Source organism: Hevea brasiliensis, unplaced genomic scaffold (assembly GCF_030052815.1).
Source record: "Hevea brasiliensis isolate MT/VB/25A 57/8 unplaced genomic scaffold, ASM3005281v1 Scaf31, whole genome shotgun sequence".
In the NCBI taxonomy this organism is placed as follows: Eukaryota; Viridiplantae; Streptophyta; class Magnoliopsida; order Malpighiales; family Euphorbiaceae; genus Hevea; species Hevea brasiliensis.
The window spans coordinates 89,915-113,466 of record NW_026614818.1 but is presented as its reverse complement, the minus strand read 5'-3'; the positions used below and the strand labels follow the sequence as shown (position 1 = coordinate 113,466).

Genomic DNA, 23,552 nt, shown 5'->3' with positions numbered 1-23,552 from the left:
TGGTCCCAAAAGTTGCCCTAAAAATGGATAAGAGCCAAGGATTGGATAGGAAATGAGGTGTAAAAATATCCAGGTCAACAAAGCTGTTCAAGTTCTGGGCAGTCTTTTTAGGGTACTGCTTACCCTAAGCAACATTTTCAGCAATATTCAGCCTCTACATCACTGTCTGCTTAAGGTTAAGTAGATCCTCAACAAATCTCGGCAGGTTTTGGATAAAATGAGTTTTTCTGCTTATGTTTGACTTCCAGCTTGACCTGAGTTGCACCTTAAGCACTACCGCTTACCCTAAGTAGGACCCCAAGCAAATCTCAGCCAACTTAATCTTTTAAGGGTTAATTTCTTCAACTTTTCTCCATGCTTAAAGAGCTCCAAATTTCTTTAAATCACCTCCTAATGCACTCATTGACCTTCAATTTGCCACAAAAACCTATTAAAAACATCAAAATTACAAAAGTCAAATACAAAGTAACTAAAATTAACAATTTAGTTAAAATAAAGTTAAAAACATAAAATATACTTAATTATAAGAGCAAAATTGATGCAAAACTATCCTAAAATGCCTATATGAAATGAGTGTAACAAATTCCCCCAAACTCAAACATTTGCTTGTCCTCAAGCAAATTAAAAACAATTAATGCAATTGCGGTACCTTCCCTTAATTTCATAAAAACTACTTATCCAAACTCTTAAGCTTACCTCTAGCCACCAACAAACTATATATCCACTTTCAAGGTACAAAGAATATATTTCTTACCAAAGTTATCACCGCTTAGCCTTGGGTCAATTATCCATATCATTAAGCCTAAACCAATCAATCACAAAGAATAATCATGCCTAAATAGACTCTAGAGCAGTTCATAAACTAAAGTTTCTCAAATAATGATGGAAGTAAATAAATGGATGAATGATATCCCAATCCCATATGCAATTCTACTATTTCAATCTCCATTAATGCAGCAAAACACCATAAAAAGATCAAAAAGACTTTCAAGGGTTATAATAGGGCTAAGGGGGTGATAATGTGGCTAACAAGAAAAGGATAAAGGTAACAAAACATGAGAATAATCAAATTATTAAAAGATCAAGACACAACCTTTTTTTATTTTTTTAAGAATCAAATGGGAGAAGGAACTTTACAACCATTTACCAATGCTAGCATAAAACTTTAAAGCTTTTAGAGAGACTACTTAAATAACATTGATTTTGAATTACAATTGTCCCTTTTAATTCACTCTCAAACTCATTTTTTAGTGTACTTAGGTGATAATTACTTTACATATCATAATTGAATTTGCTAATCATTTTACTTTAGTCACTTCTCCCAACTAATCATTAGATTTTTTTTTTCTTTTTTCCTTTTTTTTCTATGTATATTTTTTATTTTTTATTTTTTATAGTGTATCTATCACTCAAAGAATTATTCTCATGAAGGGTAGGTAAGTGTTTGGGTTTATGGCTAGGTAGTAATGTGGGTGCCAAAGAAATAAAAGAAATAAATGTAGGCTCAAATTGGTTTCAAAGAGAAATTTTAAAGTGAGGTTGGTTAAGGCTAAAATGTGAGTTTAAAATCCGAAGAATGCCTAAATCATTTCTTTCTCAAGTGCATGCTAGAATTTCGCCTCAAAAGGTCTCGAAGGATTATTCTAGAATTGGTGAGACATCAATTAGCTACTTCTTACTCTAGAGCTTTCTCAAGGCATTCAAACTTAATGCAATTGATTGGATGACCCTTGGCTAAGAAGATATAAACTAAGACAAGAATCTAATAACCTTGCACCTATCCAGAACTTTCAATCCATTAAAACCTTCTAAAAGTAAGCTCAATTACTCTTCAAAGAAACTCTCAATCCTTTAAGAATAAAAAAATTATTTTTATGATATGCATGATCCTAAAATGAATACATAAATCAAATTAAAACTAAGTGTAATCTATATGAAAGCTATATGTAGGTGTATGTGTATAAGTATAGACATGTGTGTGGTATAAGTATGAGTGTATGGATTAACTATATATGAATGAATGAATTGCAACAAATGAATAAATGAAAATGCTCAAAAAATTTTTAAAAATTTTACAAAAATTTTGCCCTCACCCCCAAACTCAAATGAGACATTGTCCTCAAGGTCTAAAATGATTGCAAATATGGGCCAAATTATGTGAACTAATCAATTAATGAAATATAGACAATTGGGAATTAGAACAATATAAGCTCAAGAATTTTAAAATTAAGCTCAAAATGATATCAACAATGAAGCTTTAGAGAAAAAAAATGTGAAAAAGTATCCCAAATGTATGAATTTACACTGCTTAAGAAATTGCTTAAGATGTTACTTAACCTGTTGCTTAGGGTAAGCAGGATTTGCATAGGGTACAGCTTAGAGTAAGCAATACCTTCAGCAAATTTCGGCTAGTCTATTTAAAAATTGAGATTTTACTCACTGAAAGCATTCCAAATGCTACCAAAGGGCTATCCTAACCTCCAACATATACCCATTACACATTTACACCAAAAAACTAAAAACTCAACCCAAAAACTTCCTAAAACAAGTAAAACATATTCTAAAAATGCAAATTTAAGAGTTAAGAAGCTCAAATTCAAACGCAGTCTGCAAGAAAATTATGCAGACATGAAATTTAGAACAAACTAAAACTAAAATTCAACAACTATATCTGCAATATCAATAAGTGAAATTCACATCAAGCACCAAAATCTATATTAACAACTATATCAGCAATAAGAATTATATCAGTAACAAGAACAACAACTTTTTAAATAAAAATTTTGTATGCACCAAAAAAATCCAAATTGCAACAGACATAATTTGACACACTAATAAACCTAAAATCAGTCCAAAATATCAAAATCAATCCTCAATCAAGTTTCATTCAACAAAATACACAATAACATGTATATGAACATGTTTCATTAATCAAATTTCCAATATCAACAATCTGACACAAATTTGTCTAAAATTACTGTTCATAGAGACTTAAAAAAATGCAAAATTTCTCCCTTTATTAGGTACTTTGTAATTCTTTCCCTTTTGCAGCAAATTTCAATTTGCCCAATCTTTATAAATAACCTACAAAAGATAAACAAATGTCACTTTTGAGTTGAATGGGGTAAAACTCAAAAACTCAAAAAGAAAATAAACAAACTACTAAAAGTAAACTTGGGTTGCCTTCCAAGAAGCGCTTATTTAAGGTCATTAGCTTGACCCCTTCAGATATGCTAATCAAAAAGTGGCTTCCTTCCACAATAATTGTCATACAATATGACATATGGGTCTTGATGTAAAGTGCCCTCAAGATTGACCAAATTTGAAATAAAATTGCATGTAGCATGAACAACACTTGGAGTTGAATCACTTGCTTGGGTTGAAGAAAGCTTTAGCTCATGGAGGATATAAAATGATGAAGGAGGTATCCATGAGAGAAAAGGTTCTTCTGGTAGTGTATGTGAAAGATCCATCACTGAGCTCAAGTTGATGGTTTTCTCAATTTCCTCAACCACCAACTTCATTTCTGACTCATTTTCATATAAGCCCTCTTCCAATGACCCTTTAAGGATAAAAGAGTTGTTTTCTTCAAGTTTAAGTTCTATTTCTTCTTCAAGTAACTCATTTTCTTGTGGAAACTCTATTGGTAACTCATCTCCAAGGGATTTTTCTTTTTCTGATTAAGGCTCCACTTCTTCTGCAAATTCAAATTCCCATGAAGCATTGTCATAGCTTAACCCATTGTCCCCACCTTGAGTATTTTGTTCCTCCTCATAAACTCCACTCATCATCTTGATTGATAGCTCATTTTTCTTCGTTAATGTTTCAAGATCACCAATTTAGCTACCATCTCTTTAAGTTTCATTCCTTGGTTTTCTTAAATCTTCAATAATTGGTTAAATAGATTTTCAAATTTATTTTCTGCCTCTTCATGTCCCACTCCCTTCTCTTCTTCAAACTCAAATGGTTGGTGTGAAATATTAGGTTGGTAGTCGTATGGGGGATATTGGTGACTCCAACCCTGCAGTGAAGGGTCCCAATGCCAAGGGTAATCAAAATCTGCCATGTCATTCAATAAATGAATGACATCCTCATGACCACTTTGAAGAACAAGATCACCAGTTGCCCAAGCTCCATAATCTACTCAATTTCTGTTAGTAGTATGCCCTAGAGTATATCATTTTGAATGTATCTTGTAAATGTTTTAATTAATAAAAGGCAATTACACTTTTCTGTTTACATAATTATTTATGTGTAATTGAAAATGTCCATTAATATTTTGTTAGAAATTCTATTCTTGTTGAGAATATGAGTGACAGTATTTCAAGTATAAAGTATTATGAATTGGTTCATAATCGAGGATACTTCACAATAAGGACATGACTTATCCAGAAAGATTATAATCATGTTTGTTCCTAAAGTATTAATATGAGATATTAATAAGTTGGAATGGTGAGTCTCATGCCATATAACAAACATGATAGGCACTTATACATGATAAGTAGGCCGAACCAGTGACACTTATAACAAGCACGTGGAGTTTACTCTTGTCAATGCATTGTCATAAATCATATCAGTGCATACAATCTTTAGACCTGAGATAACACAGTTATCTTATGTATAGGTGGTTTGAGTTTGATACTGCTTTCATACTTGTACTGTGTATGGGTATATGGGCATGTGTTGGCTTCTACTAGTTATATATGGAGATAGGTGTTGATCAAGATGGAATCTATTACCCTAAGTAAATAGGGATAAAGTCCTATGTTCATTTAATTGTTCTTGATGATTCAAGTTCCTGGCCAGGAGAGATAGACTTAGTCAGAAAAGAGTTTCTGATAAGAAAGTCTAATTAATCAAGAATGAGAATTAAAACAAAACATAATATTCATAGCAATCAGAGTTTGACATTAACTATGGCTCTAGCTAGAATTGGAATTTTGTAACAGACAGATTCTAGTGCATGGTAACATATGATTAAAGGTTCATTTAAGGTATTCCTTGTTATTGATTGGGTGGCCATGGCATGCTATTCTAGGTGTCAACCATGGTCTATGAGATGCCTAAAATGATTTAGAAAAATCATTTACAGTAAGAAAGAGTTCTAATGATATTAAGAGTTAATATCATATCTCATTGCCAATTAGTGATGAGCCTAGTGAGTCACACACATACACAAGTTAATCATCAAGTAAAATGTGATTTAATTGATTAATTAAAGAGATTATTTAATTAATTAAATAGGTTTGGTTTGCAATGAGATTGCAAAGTCCCTAGCATGGCTTGAAACCAAATCTAAGTTATTTGATGTATAGTATAAATTAAATTTATGTTTAAAGTGTTTAAATATGAATTTAATTGTGAGAAATTAATTAATGAAGATTAATTAATTAATTTATATTTGATATAAATTGATTAGAAGAGGAGAAATAATTATTTTGGGTTGAGAACTCAAAATTAAAACATAAGGGTAATTTGGTCATTTCACATGGTGACATGTGGCACCATGAGATGGTGACACATGGCATCATATAAGCTTGCCATTTGTCTTCCTATAATGCTAGATGATCAAAGTCAAGATTAAATCTAGCTTTGACACTTGGCTTAATGAGATTAAGTCAATTAGAAATAAGATTGAATGTGGTGGTGATATGTGGCAAAGGGAGTAAGTGAAATTTTAACCTAATTATAAAAGGAAAAGAAAGAAGAAACAAATAGAACTCTCTCTTCCTTAAGAGTGGCGGCAGCACCTCTCTCCTTCTCCTTCTTCTTGTTCTCTCATCAATTCAAAGAGAATCACTCAATTCCCTTTGAATTAAAATTGCTAGAAATTGTTTCTAGTGTCTTAGACACACATATAACCTCTCTAAAAGCAAAAACCCCAAATCATAATTGGTTGGCAAGGCTTTGGAAGCAAATTTGGGGGCTGCCATTGGTGATCTTGTTGTGGACAAGCTAGAGGGACAGCACTTAGGGTCCTAGGAGCTTCCTGAAGGTGTCAATTGCATCCATTGTGCATCAAAGAGGTTAGTACCCAAATCCCTCTTTCTAATTAGGGATTAATTGAATTAATTTATTAATTCACAATCTTAAATGGAAAATGGATATTTTAATACATGCTAAAATTTGTTTTAGTGTGTAATTGAGCATTGAAATTGACTAGGCACATAAGAGATGTGGCATGATGCATGAAACCCTAGAATAAATTTTGAAATTCAATACTCTAAATGCACCAATTTCCATGCTTCCGCTCATTCAATTGGTATCAGAGCCACTATATTTGCCATTTAGATTGTTTATGAGGCTTATTTGTGTGATTGGATCAAATTTGGGTTGATTTGAAGTTGGTTCGGATCGTCAAAACCCTAAAGGAACCAAACTGCTGCAAGAAACACGGTCTGGGCTTATTCTGGGCTTAAACATGGCCCAGGGTGTGTTTCACCGACACAGGCCATGCTTTAACGTGCCCCACCCCGTGTCGGTCCGCCCGTTTACACGGCCTGCCCCGTGTTGGTCCCCATCACCCCATGTTCTTCAGTATAAGGGCGTGTTTGGCATTTTAAGGGCGTGTTTGGCTTATTTTTGGGCTTTTATGCAAATGTTATATAATTATGGACCTAGAATTAAGCCTGAATCTAATTAAATGGTTTAATTAGCAATTCCAATCACACAAATAATTATGAAAATTATTTTCATAGAATTAAATTTGGAACAGGTTCTAAATTTAAATTATTTGAATGAGATTCAAATTTAATTTATAATTAAATATATGTATTCAATTTAATTTTTATACATGTATATTTTATTTAATTGTTAAATTTTAATATGCATGATGGATAATCATGGACAATAAAAGACCAATGTGATTAAATTTATTTATTTCTTTTATTTTTCTTTAGGATGTAAAATAATTTATTTTATTTTATTTATAGAGGCATGTATTATAAATGTTGTAATAACTCAGGATGTATTTTCATTTATTTAAGGACTTTAAAAGTCCGTTTTCTTGTAAATTCTCCTTGGTATGTCAAGGATTACAATGTAATTGGATTACAAGAAGAACAAGGAGATCAAGAGCATTGGTGGGACCAGTGGGAGGAGATCCAGGTCAAGGGGGGTTGATTATGTACTCCTTCAGCAATTTTTGTAAAATGAATGAATGAAATACACTTAGGAATGCCCTGATTCAATTCTTGGTGGCTTAGAATTGAATCCCTTAGAAAGTCCATAATCATACCATATTATTTGTTTATTTATGTATGCATGAGATGTGTATGAATGAATGCAAATATGAGATATATGCATGCCAACTAGATAATGTGCAAAGTGCAACCATAATAGTAATTAAGCTGACCACAAAATCTTCCAAACTAATGATTAAGTTGTTAATGGTATAATTATGATAATTATATCATGGCTCTCCATTACGGCAGTTTTTTAAGAAATTTTAAATACTTGCATTATTAGCTATTTGAGCTTGGGAATGATGCAGTTTATGTTTAAGAGATTTTCTTAAGAATAATTGTTAAGCATAAGATATTGTAAGTATATAAATGGTTGATGGCCAATAATGGATGTGCCTGAGGTCATTGAAATTATTTGCATGTTTAGTAGCTCAATAGGATCAACTTAACTAATGCAAGATAAATCAATAATGGATGTGCCTGAGATTTTGAGCATTAAGAGCCAAATAATTGATTGAACCTCACATGAGATGTGATGGGCAAGGAGTTTCTCACTTATAGTTTATTGTGATTTCAATAATGAATGTGCCTAAGGATGACCAATAAGACTATAAGAATTCAATCACCCACTAGAAATCCATCCAACTAGGATTTCCATTTCCTACTTTGGAAGTGTAGGATTCGTCAAGTTAGTGGGAGGATCAATTTGATTAAAAGGCCATAATCATTTTGGTTAATTACTTGATACAATTACTAATTAATCTTGTTATTTTCTATAGTTTTTAATCTGATAAAATGAGCACACAACAACCACCACCATCCAATATCCTTGTGAGCATACTAGACCATAATAGGTTGACAGGACCTAACCTTTCTGATTAGCTTAGAAATTTGAAGCTTGTCTTGAACCTAGAACGTATAGGATATGTTCTAGATTTAATAGTTCCTAGTCCCTTACCTCCAGGGGCCACTCCAGAGGAACTAGAGACTTTGGACAAGTGGAAGGAGCATGATATGAGAGCCAGATGTTACATGCTTACTTCTATGACTAATGAGTTACAAAAGCAGCATGAAAACATGCAAAGTGCAAGTGAGATCCTCCTTCACCTATAAGAGTTGTATGGTGAGCATAGCAGAAATGCTAGGTATGAGATATCTAGGTAACTATTTCGTATGAGGATGTCTGAGGGACAAAATTTAGGGGATCATGTCCATAATATGATTCGGCTTCTAGAGTAGCTGGAACATCTTGACTTTCACATGGATTTCCAACTGCAGACGGATTTGATCCTTCAGTCCCTACCTGAGTCATTTGGGAATTTTGTGACAAATTTCCATATGACCAAGCAGGAATACACCTTGGCTGGCTTGCTTAACATGCTAGTTATTGCCCAAAAGAATATGTTAAGCAATAAAGGAAAAGAGGTAGGTTTGATTGCATCTTCTTCTGCTGGAAAGTCCAACAAGAAGAAGGGCAATAAGAAAAAGAAACCTCAAGTTCCTAGACCTTCCAAGAAGATAGCCAAATAGAAAACCAAAACCAAAGCTGATGGTGGTAAAGGAAAGTGTTTCTACTGCCAGAAGGATGGGCACTGGAAAAGAAACTACCCAGAGTATCTTGCTTCTCTGAAGGACAAGAAGGATAGACCTTCAGAAGGTATGTCTATATCTTGTTATTTAGATTCTGATGATGCTCATAGTTCATCTACAGCTTGGGTTTTAGATACTGGTGCCAGTTCTCACATTTCTTTTGATATGAAGGAACTAGCAAACAATAGCAGCTTGCATGCTAGAGATGTTAGACTCCATATTGGCAATGGCTCAATTGTTGAAGCTTTAGCCATAGGATCTAAATCATTTTACATGTATGGACATGTTTTGTGTTTAAATAATATTTTGTATGTACCTGATGCTTTTAAGAATATCATTTCTATATCTAGTTTGACTAGAAATAATTATGAATTTCAGTTCACAAATGATGTTTGCAATATCTATTTTGGAAATAAGTATGTTGGCTCGGGTTATATGCATGATAGTCTTTATTATTTGTATAACAATGATAAATAAAAATTGAATGCAAGCAATCTAAATGAATGTAATGCCATAATGAAAATCAAATCTAGTCCAAAACATCTTTAGCACTTAAGATTAGGTCACATTGCAGAAGATAGGATTACAAAACTGGAGAAAATGGGGATTTTATTCTCATTGGGTTCTGAACCTAATCCAACTTGTGAACCTTGCTTTCAGGGCAAAATGACTAGATTACCTTTTATTGGGCAAGGACTAAGAGCTGAAAATATTTTGGAACTAATACATAATGATTTATGTGGTCTATTTAAAGAAATGGCAAGAGGCGGTTTTCAATACTTTATTACCTGTACTGATGATAAATCAAGGTTTGGGTATTTGTATTTGATGAAATACAAACATGAATCCTTTGAAAAGTTCAAAGAATTTAAATCTGAAGTAGAAAATCAAACAGGAAAAAGTATTAAAACTCTTCAATCAGATCGTGGAGGTGAATACCTGTAACACCCTAGGCAAATCCCACATCGACAAAACACGGGAGAGATGCTGGGTTCATAAGTTGACAGTTCGTAACCCATAGTGACGCGTTTTAAAACCGTGAGGGCTTTGGCCCAGAGCGGACAATATCACTAGTGGGCTGGGCCATTACATTTGTGGTATCAGAGCCGCTCCGCGTGCAACCTTGAACGATGGTGGGGCAAACCTCAGCGAGGACCCTGAGGGTGGATTCCCACATCGACAAAACACGGGAGAGATGCTGGGTTCATAAGTTGACAGTTCGTAACCCATAGTGACGCGTTTTAAAACCGTGAGGGCTTTGGCCCAGAGCGGACAATATCACTAGTGGGCCGGGCCATTACATTTGTGGTATCAGAGCCGCTCCGCGTGCAACCTTGAACGGTGGTGGGGCAAACCTCAGCGAGGACCCTGAGGGTGGATTGTAACACCCTAGGCAAATCCCACATCGACAAAACACAGGAGAGATGCTGGGTTTATAAGTTAATGGTTCGTAACCCTAGTGACGCGTTTTAAAACCGTGAGGGCTTCGGCCTAGAGCGGACAATATCACTAGTGGGCCGGGCCGTTACATTTGTGGTATCAGAGCCGCTCCGCGTGCAACCTTGAACGATGGTGGGGCAAACCTCAGCGAGGACGCTGAGTCCCATAAGGGGGGTGGATTGTAACACCTAGGCAAATCCCACATCGACAAAACACGGGAGAGATGCTGGGTTCATAAGTTGACAGTTCGTAACCCATAGTGACGCGTTTTAAAATCGTGAGGGCTTTGGCGCATTGCAATATCACTAGCCATTACATTTGTACAAATTGTACAAATTGTACAAATGTAATGGCTTATGAACCCAAAGATCTCTCCCGTGTTTTGTCGATGTGGGATTTGCCTAGGGTGTTACAATACCTAAGTACTGAATTTGATGAATACTTGAAAGAGCATGGCATTATTTCTCATATGACTCCTCCAAGAACACCACAGTTGAATGGTGCATCTGAAAGGAGAAATTGTATCCTATTAGATATGGTACGTAGTATGATGAGCTATACTGATATGCCAATCTTCTTTTGGAGATTTGCATTAGAATCAGCTTTGCATATTCTGAATAGCATTCCATCCAAATCGGTTTCTTCCAAACCCTATGAGATATGGCATGGAAGAAAACCAAGTCTTAAGCATGTTAAGATTTGGGGTTGTCCAGCTTATATTAAAAAGCTAAAGACTGACAAATTGGAATTCAAATCAGAAAAGGGTCGATTTGTTGGATATCCAAAAGAAAGTTTTGGATATTTTTTTTATTTGCCTACATCACAAAGAATTGTGGTAAGCAAAGATGTCATATTTCTTGAACAACAGTTCATTGAAGAAGGTGGCAAAGGAAGGCAAATAGAGTTAGAATTAGAGAATTCTGACCAACCAACAAATCAGATGGATATAGATTCATCTAGTCAACCTATGCCTGTTAATGAAACATCTACAGAAATTCCTCAAAGATCAACTAGAATATCTCACCCATCAGAGAGATATGGTTTTCTTCATGAAGATGAACAAGAGTTGTTTGCTCATGAAGAAACAGATCATGGAGATGATCCTTTTACATATGAAGAAGCTATATCAGATATAGACTCTTTTAAATGGATTGAAGCTATGAAATCCAAAATTGATTCCATGTATAAGAACCAAGTTTGGGATCTTGTTGACCCACCTGAAGGTATTGTACCTATAGGAAATAAATGAGTTTTCAAAAAGAAAATTGGTTCTGATGGAAAGGTGGAGACCTATAAAGCAAGGCTGGTTGCGAAAGAGTTTTGCCAAAGGCAAGGAATCGACTATGAGGAGACTTTCTCGCTTGTTGCCATGCTTAAATCAATTAGGATTTTATTAGCAATAGCTGCATATTATAATTATGAAATTTGGCAGATGGATGTCAAAACGGCTTTTCTCAATGGAAACATTGAAGAAAACATTTTCATGAAACAACCTAGGGGTTTTGAATCCCAAGATCATTCCAAAGTGTGCAAGCTAAAACGATCTATTTATGGGTTGAAACAAGCTTCGAGGAGTTGGAACATCCGTTTTGATGAATCCATTAAATCATTTGGCTTTATCAAAGATATGGATAAGCCATGTGTTTATAAGAAGGTTAGTGAGAGTGCTGTCACTTTCCTTGTCTTATATGTGGACGACATATTATTAATAGGCAATGACATAGGTATACTAACAATTGTCAAGGTATGATTGTCAAATACATTCTCCATGAAAGACTTAGAGGAAACAACCTATATTCTTGGTATTCGCATCTATAGAGATAGAATGAAAAGAATAATTGGTTTATCCCAAAGTCTATACTTGGAAAAGGTGTTAAAGAGGTTTAACATGCTAGATTCCAAGAGAGGATTGTTACCAGTAAGACATGGTATCCATCTTTCTAAGGAGATGTCTCCAAAGACACCTGAAGAAAGAAACAAAATGACCAGGATTCTATACGCTTCGGCTATTGAAAGTTTAATATATGTAATGTTGTACACTAGGCCGGATATTGCATATGCTGTTAGTTTAATTAGCAGGTTTCAATCCAATCCAGGTTTGGAACACTAGATAGCTATCAAGAATAGCTTTAAGTACTTGAGAAGAACTAAGGATTTATTCTTGGTATATGGAGGTGGTGACCTATAATTGGATGATTATACTGATTCTAATTTTCAATCATATATTGATGATAGAAAGTCTACTTTTGGTTTTGTGTTCATTTGTAATGGAGGCGCAGTTAGTTGGAAGAGTTCCAAACAGAGTAAAACTGCTAATTCCACTATAGAGGTCGAGTATATTGCTGTATCAGATGCTGCAAAAGAGACTATTTGGATAAAGAAGTTCGTGATAGAACTTGCAGTAGTTCCTTCCATTGAGTCAGTAGTTTCTCTTTACTGTGACAATAATGGAGCGATCATTCAGGCTAAGGAACCCAGATCTCACCAAAAATCCAAACACATAGAAAGGTGCTATCACATTATCAGAGAGATAGTTGGGAGAAGCAATGTAGCCATGCAAATAGCATCAACCGAAAATCCAGTTGATCCATTCACGAAAGCTATGTCACAAGCTCAGTTAGACTGACATCTTGAGAAGATGGGTCTAAGATACTGTAATGAATGGCTCTAGTGCTAGTGGGAGATTGTTAGTAGTATGCCCTAAAGCATATCATTTTGAATGTATCTTGTAAATATTTTAATTAATAAAAGGCAATTACACTTTTCTGTTTATATAATTATTTATGTATAATTGAAAAGGTCCATTAATATTTTGTTAGAAATTCTATTCTTAAGTTGTTGAGAATATGAGTGACAATATTTCTAGTACAAAGTATTATAAATTGGTTCATAATCGATGATACTTCACAATAAGGACATGATGATGGCTGTCGAATCCACCAGAAATTAAATTAACTGAAATTACCAATTATGAAATATTTTCTGTAGCAAGTGGTAAATCCAGTCGAACCCTAGAGACTGAATTATTAAATTTCATGCACTTGTGTAATAGAAAAAAGAAACAAAGGTTGGGGGGGGGTTAATTCGCAATCCAAAGAAGAAATCAAAAATCCAAAATTAAGATCTAAAATTAAATAAGAAACTCTTGAATTAAACAAACTTTAGTCCAAGTTAATTCGCATTCCAATACATTGATTTGATTATAGACAAAAGAAATATAATTATCTCTTATTGAATACTTAACGTAGATTTACTAAATAGCGAGGTAAACCCCTGACTTCCCTATACTCATCAATTCGAGCCTAGCATTCTTGTTGACTCTAATTATTAAATGAATTGGTATTAAGCAATCCTCATCAAATTAATAACTACTTTAAGAAAAAGGAAGTAGTTAAGCTGAACAACAATTTATGAAGCATAAATCATTTAATCCACCCTATTGGTTCCTTAGGTTATTATCGAAAACTAGGATCATAATCAATAAAACCTAATTGCTACTCATGTTCAACCTTATACAATAATTACGGATTATGAAGATGAACTAGCCATTGATCAAATCAAACAATTAACTAATAGGCCTTTTTAGCAAATCATTCAACAGATCAAAAACAATTAAATCAGAAAATAATAGATATTCAAAAAAGACATAAATTAAATTAAGAACCTGGTCTCACAAATCATATATAAGAACTTGAATCCCTTGAACTAAATTAAAAACTTAGCCACTCATGTTCATGGCTTACAAAAAAATAAAGAAAAATAAAGAAGAAATCTAAAAAGAAAATGGAGAACGAATGTTGTGACAACCGCAAGTTATGCCACGAGCACTCAATTTTATCTTAATTCATTTTTATTCTTCCTTTTGAATATAACTTGTGAAATATAATTTATTTAAGCCATTTATCGAAATTATAATTTATTTAAGGTTCCGAAAATTTTAAAGAAAATTAAAAATGGAGAAAAAAACAATTCCAATATTCATATATTCGTATTCAATTACTCTCAAACTCCAATAATCATCATCTCAACATTTGTCAACCATTCATTTCTCAATTTCAATTCTCAATCATTCATCTCATTTGATAGTCATGTAACAATCATAGATCAATATTCACTTTTCCATTTACAAACACAAATTTGCATTATTTACATGAAAATCAAAATACATTACATATGAGAAAATCAAAATTTATTATAGAATGCCAAAATGACACCTAGTGTCCTACCAATGCACTGTAGAAGTTGAGGTGACACGGACATCCAAATCTCATAAAGCTTAGTGGTGCCAATAATACAAGAAAATATAATATGCAAATAAAAATCATAATTTCTTAGCCATTGTGTTCATAAGAACTGAATAATTACCAACTTAATATTTAGTCGAGGGCTAATTACGTTTTATGATATTAACTTCTTCATGCATTTTGTTAATTATTTTCTTCATGATCTTGAGTTTCTTTGTATTCTATCATAATCATTCCTGATATTTAATTTTCGTATTTTCTTTAACAATCAGTTCAATTACAGTTATACTTTTCCATGCCCAAGTAACCTATGCTTGAATCATTTGGATGGATCGATTTCGTTGGCGGCGGACACACACCACTGGGGCGTCATACCATGGGGGGCGGAGAGCGCCAACCCATTATCGCGATCGGTATGGTTAAAAGACACGATATCACATGATCGGGCATAAAAGCCATGAATACTGGCATAAAAGCCATGAATACGGGCATAAAGCCATGAATACAGGCATAAAGCCTTTCACAGTACTGCTAAAACAATGCCCTATTGGCATGCCAATCTATCCAAACCAATCACATTAGGCCTACTAGGGCATTTTGCACTTTTAAGTTTCACAATTTTTGAATTTCAAGTTTTCATGTCACTATTCATTTCATTAGTCAACTAAAATGTTGACTTTTGCATAAACAATAGGTACATTGGTTTTAGTACTCCCAACATACCACATTTTGTATTCAAAACTTGTTAGTTTTGATCACTTTCTCAAAGCTTAGGTCATTTTGGCAAAATTGTCAATTTTTGGTTTTGGTGTCACTATTCACCTCATTGGTCAACAAAAATGTTGACTTTTGGATAGCAAATAGGTGTATTGGTTTTAACACCCCAAACATACCACATTTTGTATTTAAAACTTGTTGGTATTGGTTGCCGATACCATTTCTAAGCTTAATGCTAATTGAACAAAATTTTCAGATTTGGTACTTCATTTTTACTGTTCCATTTGTTATTTTTACAGTGGGAATTTGAGGAAATGGTAAACATGAAAGTTGTTCCTTATTTTGTCTAGTTGAATTTCCTTTTTTGAATCACTCCATTTGGAGTTTTGATGCTCAAGTTATGGCCAAAATAAGTTGCACTTTTGGGTTTTGGCAAATTTTGGTCCAACTTTGGTCAGTAATTTGATCAAGTTAAGTTCATAATTTGGCCTAAATTTCTTCATATGAAATGTTCTACTATGCCTTAGGTTTTCATTGGTTCAAGAATCGCCTAAATCTGAGTTTTCTAGAGAGAGTTATAGCCATCCAAACATTACTGCTCAAATGAAAATTCTGGAAATCTCAGTACAGTAAACTTCAGTTTGCTCAATGATTTGATTAGGTTAATGGCATAATTTAGATTGGTGTCCTTCATGAAAGTTGTTTTTCTATATCTTATCTTGTTGCTGTAAAAATTTTAGGTCAATTGACCATATCTACAGTGAGTTATGGCCAAATGAACAGTTACTGTTCATTTGGCCATTTGTATCCGGATTGGGGCCAAGTTTTGGTCCTCTTGCTTTGGTCTTTTGAGCATGGTTTCTTCAGAAAAAATGTGCCATTATAAGCCTAGTTTCATGTCCAATTGGCCAAACACCAATTGGACCTATACAGCCAAAGATATGGCAGTCCAAACATGCTGGACTCACAGCCTCATTCTCGTCTCTTGGCAGCCTTCCCATTCAGTTTACCATGCATTAGCTCACTTCAAATTATGATTTACTTGCCTTAAATGGTCACTAATTGACCATTAGAATGTCCACTAATCATTCCATAAGCCAAATCAAATTTTCACTCCCAAAACCCTAGCTTAAATTCAAAATTTACACAATTTACCTTAATTAACCAACTACTTCATTATCCTTATGTTTATACACTTTAATCATAATCTCTAGTGCACTCCAATTCCATCAAAACACTCAATCTTGTTCCTTCCTTAGGAAATCCATGGGCTTCATACACATGAGTTTAGTTCATTTATTTCACAATTTCTTACCTATTACACATCTCTAACATGGAATTAAGGAGTTTTAAATACATATGTGCACTAACCTCACTTTAACCTCTTGTAGGCAGATTTTTCCAAGTCCCAATCTTCACTTTCTTTCTTCTTCTTGGCTGCCAAACACTTCCCAAGAGGTAGAGACAAGCTTTTAGTGAAGGGACTTAGGGTTTTATTGTGCAAATTCATGGGGAAAATGGAAGTAATTAAAGAAAACTTCCATGGAGGGTTATGGAGGAGAGGATCACGTTTTGAAGAAGAAGATGGCTGCTTGTTTTTGGTCTTCCTTGGTCTTTATTTATCTCTTTTATTAATTAGTCAAATGGTTACTTAATTGTGATTGGTGGACAATTTTAAATGACCTCATAATATGTCATAATTGGCATTTTATTGTATTTTCTTTTCTTTTCTCTTCTACTAACTTCAAACTAATTTTTCATCAACATTAATTCATATTTTATGTCATAATAATTATTTACTCAACTGGACAAGTCGGCCAAAAATCACCTCTGAAGGCGAAATGACCAAAATGCCCTCCGTTTGGCTTAACGGGTCAAAATTATTGAAAAATTTTTCTAAATATTTTCTTGGCATTCTAATGCTATAGGAACCTCAATGACCCTTCTCTGGAGTCCCAAAATTATTTTATGAATTTTGTTACCCTTGCTGACATAGGCTCATTTGACTTGGTTGTATTTTATTTCTAAAATTTTTCCTAAATTTTTCTTATTAATATTTGAGTTAATTTTGGTTCTTGACTTTAGTTTAAATATTTTAGTTACTACCGGGAGGGTGTTACAAATGTCTTCTATGGAGAACGAAGGTCTGAATGGGATGCTCTTAGCTGCTGCCCAAAGACGTATTTATAATCAAAAACTGAATCCCAAAGATAGGAACCAAACTAGGAAAAGTTTTGAAATTCAAAAGATAGATTTTCAGCCTACATTCACTTCTTTGAAATCAAGGCTAATTTTCAGTGACTTCCTTTTCTAATCTGCCTCTGCCCTCTTCAGGAAAGTTGTAGTCCTATTTCTTAGCTTTCCAATGGGTACTCATTTGTCTAAATCTAAGTTCTACAGCCCAAGTTATGGCCTAAAAACTAAGACTGATTCAGACAGACGGTTTAGCCCATAGTGATGACTTTATTGCCATTTTTGACAATTAAAATGGCCTCATCTCGCGTCCAGCCCCTCATAGAAGTTGTAGAGGTGGCTCTTAAGGTTCAATTGTGCTTGAGCTTGCTTCATTTGGACATCTAGAACTCTAGATACAAAATAAATACTAAAACTGATCGTGACACATCAAGTATGGGCTTTTGCAATAGATCCATAGCTCATTTTGTCAACCTTGGAGACTGATTTGGGATTTGGTCCCTCTTTATCATTTTTAGTGCTTTATCTTAGCTTTTCAATGGATTAAACAGCACTTAATTTGGAGACCCACAACTTTAGAAACACTTGAAAAATGCAATAAAAGTCAAATGCTGAAAATTTCTCCATTCAACACAATTATTCCAACAACTATCTAAAAATATGCCTAAATGATAAATATACTTTAATTAACTAAATTATGCATAAAAACATACTAGAAACACTAAATGTGATGGGAGTAAAATTAATAAATTATGCACTTATCAAATTCCCCCACACTTATTCCATGCTTGTCCTCAAGCATGATGACTTAAATTCTCAATCAACTCCACTTAGAAGTTCCTTAACTTCACCCTATCACAACATTCTCTAACAAAATATTAAAAGTTTGAAAAAAGAGGCAAGTAAGGTAATAACCATCACAATAAATTCTATCAACACCATACCAATATATCAACAATTTTCCAACATAAAACAAAAGACTTGAAATCAATTAAGCTCACACAATTAAAGTTCCATAAAATTTTAAGTCAATACACACCAAAACACAAGGCTAATTTATCAAGGCACAACAATTATAGCTCTTTGCAAATCTTAGGGGAGATAGAAATGCCCTTTTTTTATTATTTGAAATTGGTACTTCTCTCCTATCACAGTTACTTTTTTTTTTATTTCAACCGTCACCTTCAGAAAAGTACCTTGCTCATATCCTAGCTAGCTTTTGGCCTGAGAATCGACATGGGGTTCATGAAGACCCCTGGTTAGTTTGCTTAACTAAAATAGCGGAGCAATTTTCAAGTTCAACCTTTTATTTCCCCCAATTTATGCATCCACATATTATAAAGTACCCTGATAGATTAAACAAAGTTCTGAAATATGCATGATATTAGTTTAAAGCACACATAACTAAAAGTACCTTGCTCATATCCTAGCTAGCTTTTGGCCTAAGAATCGACATGGGGTTCATGAAGACCCCTGGTTAGTTTGCTTAACTAAAATAGTGGAGCAATTTTCAAGTTCAACCTTTTATTTCCCTTAATTTATGCATTCACATATTATAAAGTGCCTTGATAGATTAAACAAAGTTCTAAAATATGCATGACATTAGTTTAAAGCACACATAACTAATCATTTCACCATTAAATCAAGCCTAAATGATTTATGCAGAAAAATTGATATATGGTATGGAGAAGAGGGAAAATCCATCATTAAAGTTACTATTACCTTGCCTAAAATCCCAAAAATTCAATCTAAAATAGAAAAGTCATTTCAAGGACAAAACACTTCTTCTGAGAGTTAATATAGAATCATGAATCAAGCTTATGAGAAAAAATTTATTTTATTTTTATTTTTATTTTTATTTATTTATTTATTTTTTTTAAATCAATAAAAAAGATTGCAGTAACAAATTTTTCCTCCCCCACACTTAAAACTTACATTGTCCCCAATGTAAAGCCCAAATGCAAAAGAAAAGGAAAAAAATGCTAGAAAATAAAATAAGATAAAGGAAAGAAAACAAATCTGATTGTGGCTAACAAGCCACCCATGGGTTGCTTCCCAAGTAGCGCCTTTGTTTAATGTCGTTAGCTCGACATGACAAAGCTCCTTAATCTACTGAATGCTCCTGAAACCCCTCATAAAATGGCTTGAGTTCATGACCGTTGACCTTGAACACTTTGTTAGTTCCTAAACTTTGAATTTCAACTGCACCATAAGGAACCACATTAGCAACAACAAAGGGTCCAATCCAACGAGAACACGACTTACCAGGCATCAGCTTCAATCTAGAATTATACAATAAAACTTTTTGTCTAACCACAAACTACTTCCTTAGTTTGTCATGGAATGCCTTTGTCTTTTCTTTATAGATCCTAGAATTCTCATAAGCCTTAAGGCGAATTTCCTCTAATCCATGCAATTGTAATTTTTTTTCCACACCAGCAGTATCCAAATTCAAATTATAATGTCTAATAGCCTTATGTTCTAACTCATCCTCCATGCTTAACTCAAACACATCCTACACAAATGTATCAACAACATTAATAGAAAAGACAGAATAATTATCATCAGGATATTTCATAGCATCAAAGATATTAAATTTGACAGTCTCTCCATCAAACTCCATAGTTAAGGTACCCTCATCCACATCAAATTTTGTCTTGGCAATTTTTAGGAAAGGTCTTCCAAACAAAATCAAAGCTGAATTTGATGAGAGAGCACTATCATCCTCCATATCCAGAATGTAAAAATCTACAGAAAAAATCAATCCTCCAACCTGCACTAACACATCCTCAACTACTCCTAATGGGTAAGCATTAGAACGATCAGCTAATTGAATAATGACACTAGTTTCTTTCAAAGGACCCAAATTTAAAGTTTGAAAAATTGAATTTGATATAACATTAATAGATGCTCCTAAATCTGCCATTGCATATTCAAATTTAGAATCACCTATTCTGCAGGGAATAGAAAATAAACCTGGATCCTTATACTTAGAGGGTAATTTTTGCTGAATTAATGCTGACACATTTTCCCCCACACTGATCTTCTCATTATTCCTCAACTTGCGCATTGTAGTGCATAATTCCTTAAGAAATTTGGCATACCTAGGAACTTGTTTGATCGCATCAAGTAAAGGTATATTAACCTCTACCTTCCTGAAAGTCTCCAAAATTTCTTTCTCTTGTTTTTCTTTTTTATTTTTAGCCAACCTGCATGGGAATGGAGGAAGAACATAATTATTAACCTTATTCAGTTTAGGTTCAGTATTTACCTCAACTTCAGGAACTTCAGACTCTTTTTCTCCTTGCTTCTTCTTTTCATTGACTCATGTGGAGTATAGTTATCAACTTCTTTCCCACTTCGCAACAGTATCGCACTCGCATTTTCCCTGGGGTTCATGAGTGTTTGTGATGGAAGCTTTCCAGAACCTTGAGCTTTAAGTTTGCTCACAGATAAAGCTAACTGACCAATCTACCTCTCTATATTTTGAATGCTTTTTCTGGTCTCCTGTTGAAACTGTTGTGTCTTGTTAGCCAAAGCCTTAACAATTTCATCAAGTGACATACCTTGATTTGAGGGAGGTGGAGGTGGTGGTGGTGGTGGTTGATTCACTTGTGGTCTCTACTGATGGTATCATTTTTGCACCGGTTGATTCCCATAACTCAAATTGGGATGATCTCGCCATCTTGGATTATAAGTATTCGAATAGGGATCATACCTGTGTTGTGGCTGTCCATAATTTCCTACTGCATTAACATGTTGCATTGATTCATCCTCTTGTAATGTAGGACACATGTCAGTAGCATGACCCGAACCCGAACAAATCCCACATACCTTAACAGTTTGCATTTTCCCTACAGCCAATTGCCTCACCAAAGAAGTTAAATCAGAAATCTGTTTCTCAAGGTTAGATGTACTTACCTCATTAACCTTCATGGGTGTGTGATCCATTCTCATTCTAAACTGTTGAGAGTTTGCTGCCATGTTAGCAATCAGCCTCCTTGCATCTTCTGGTGTCTTATCAACCAAAGCTCCTCCACTAGCAGCATCTATCATACTGCGATCCATTGGTAGAAATCCCTCATAGAAATACTGAATCAACAGCTGCTCACTTATTTGATGATGGGGACAGCTTGCACACAGCTTTTTAAATCTCTCCCAGTACTCATACAAGCTCTCTCTATTGTACTGCCGGATGCCACAAATTTCTTTTCTTATGTTGGCAGCACGGGAAGCAGGAAAATACTTCTCCAGAAATATCTGCTTCATCCCATTCCATGAGTTGATAGATCCAGAAGGAAGGTAATACAACCAATCCTTAGCTGTGCCCTCTAGTGAGAAAGGGAAAGCCCGAAGCTTGATTTGATCCTCTGAAACTCCTTGAGGTTTCATGCTGGAACACACAACATGAAATTCCTTTTGATGCTTATGTGGATCCTCACCTACAAGATCATGAAATTTAGGCAACAAATGGATTAGTCCAGATTTCAACTCAAAAGCAACATTTAAAGCAAGGTATTGAATACACAAAGGCTGTTGGTTTAGATTAGAAGCAGCCAACTCTTTCAAAGTCCTAGCAGCTATGGTTTCTTTTTCGGAATTTGAATCCAAATCCAAATTTGAACTTAACTCCTTTGGAGATTGGACTCCTTCAGATGTACTAGGAATCTGCTTAGCCTGCTTAGCCAATTTTCTCAACTGTTTAGCTATTTTTTCTACTTTTGGATCAAAGATCAACTCATCAAATTGAGAAGTTCTTGTCATAAACAAAAAGAAATCAAAGTAAAAATAGAAAAATGCCTCAAAACCCTAGAAAATAATTGAATTTGGCCTCAAGAGAGTGGGGCCAATGAATCTTATATTCATTGGTCTTGATCAGAGTGTCATTTCCTTCAAAATAAGTATAGGCTACCCTCTAAATTCAACTAAAAATCTGTCGATGAATAGTAACACCCTAATTTTTTCCAATAACCTGAAAATAGCAACACTTCACAAATAAAATTAATAACAGAATACCCTAACAAAAAAAAAACACAAAATCTAATAAATTTCAGTCCTCGACAACGGCGCCAAAATTCTTGATGGCTGTCAAATCCACTAGAAATTAAATTAACTGAAATTACCAATTATGAAATATTTTCTGTAGCAAGTGGTAAATCCAGGTCGAACCCTAGAGACTAAATTATTAAATTTCGTGCACTTGTGTAATGGAAAAAAGAAACAAAGGTGGGGGGGGGGGGTTAATTCACAATCCAAAGAAGAAATCAAAAATCCAAAATTAAGATCTAAAATTAAATAAGAAACTCTTGAATTAAACAAACTTCAGTCCAAGATAATTTGCATTCCAATGCATTGATTTGATCATAGACAAAAGAAATATAATTATCTCTTATTGAATACTTAACGTAGATTTACCAAACAGCGAGGTAAACCCCTGACTTTCCAATACTCATCAATTTGAGCCCAGCACTCTTGTTGACTCTAATTATTAACTGAATTGGTATTAAGCAATCCTCATCAAATTAATAACTGCTTTAAGAAAAGGAAGTAGTTTAAGCTGAACAACAATTTATGAAGCATAAATCATTTAATCCACCCTATTTGTTCCTTAGGTTATTATCGAAAACTGGGATCATAATCAATAAAACCTAATTGCTACTCATGTTCAACCTTATACAACAATTACGAATTATGAAGATGAACTAACCATTGATCAAATCAAACAATTAACTAATAGGCCTTTTTAGCAAATCATTCAATAGATAAAAAATAATTAAATTAGAAAACAATCGATATTTAAAAAGACATAAATTAAATTAAAAACCTGGTCTCACAAATCACACATAAGAACTTGAATCCCTTGAACTGAATTAAAAACGTAGCCACTCATTTTCATAGCTTACAGAAAAATAAAGAAAAATAAAGAAGAAATCTAAAAAGAGAATGGAGAACAAATGTCTTCTATAGAGAACGAAGGTCTGAATGGGATGCTCTTAGCTGCTGCCCAAAGACGTATTTATAATCAAAACCTAATCCCAAAGATAGGAACCAAACTAGGAAAAGTTTTGAAATTCAAAAGACAGATTTTCAGCTTGCATTCACATCTCTGAAATCAAGGCTGATTTTTAGTGACTTCCTTTCCGAATCTGCCTCTACCCTCTTCAGGAAAGTTGTAGCCCTATTT

The 23,552-nt window shown here is 34.1% G+C and overlaps 1 non-coding gene across 1 annotated transcript; it reads left to right on the top strand.

The window, feature by feature from the left end:
- The first annotated feature begins 21,482 nt into the window (after positions 1-21,482).
- Positions 21,483-21,589, top strand: LOC131177022 (small nucleolar RNA R71). The gene has a single exon (XR_009146766.1). It is a non-coding gene; the product is annotated as a small nucleolar RNA R71 (small nucleolar RNA).
- The last annotated feature ends 1,963 nt before the right edge of the window (positions 21,590-23,552 follow it).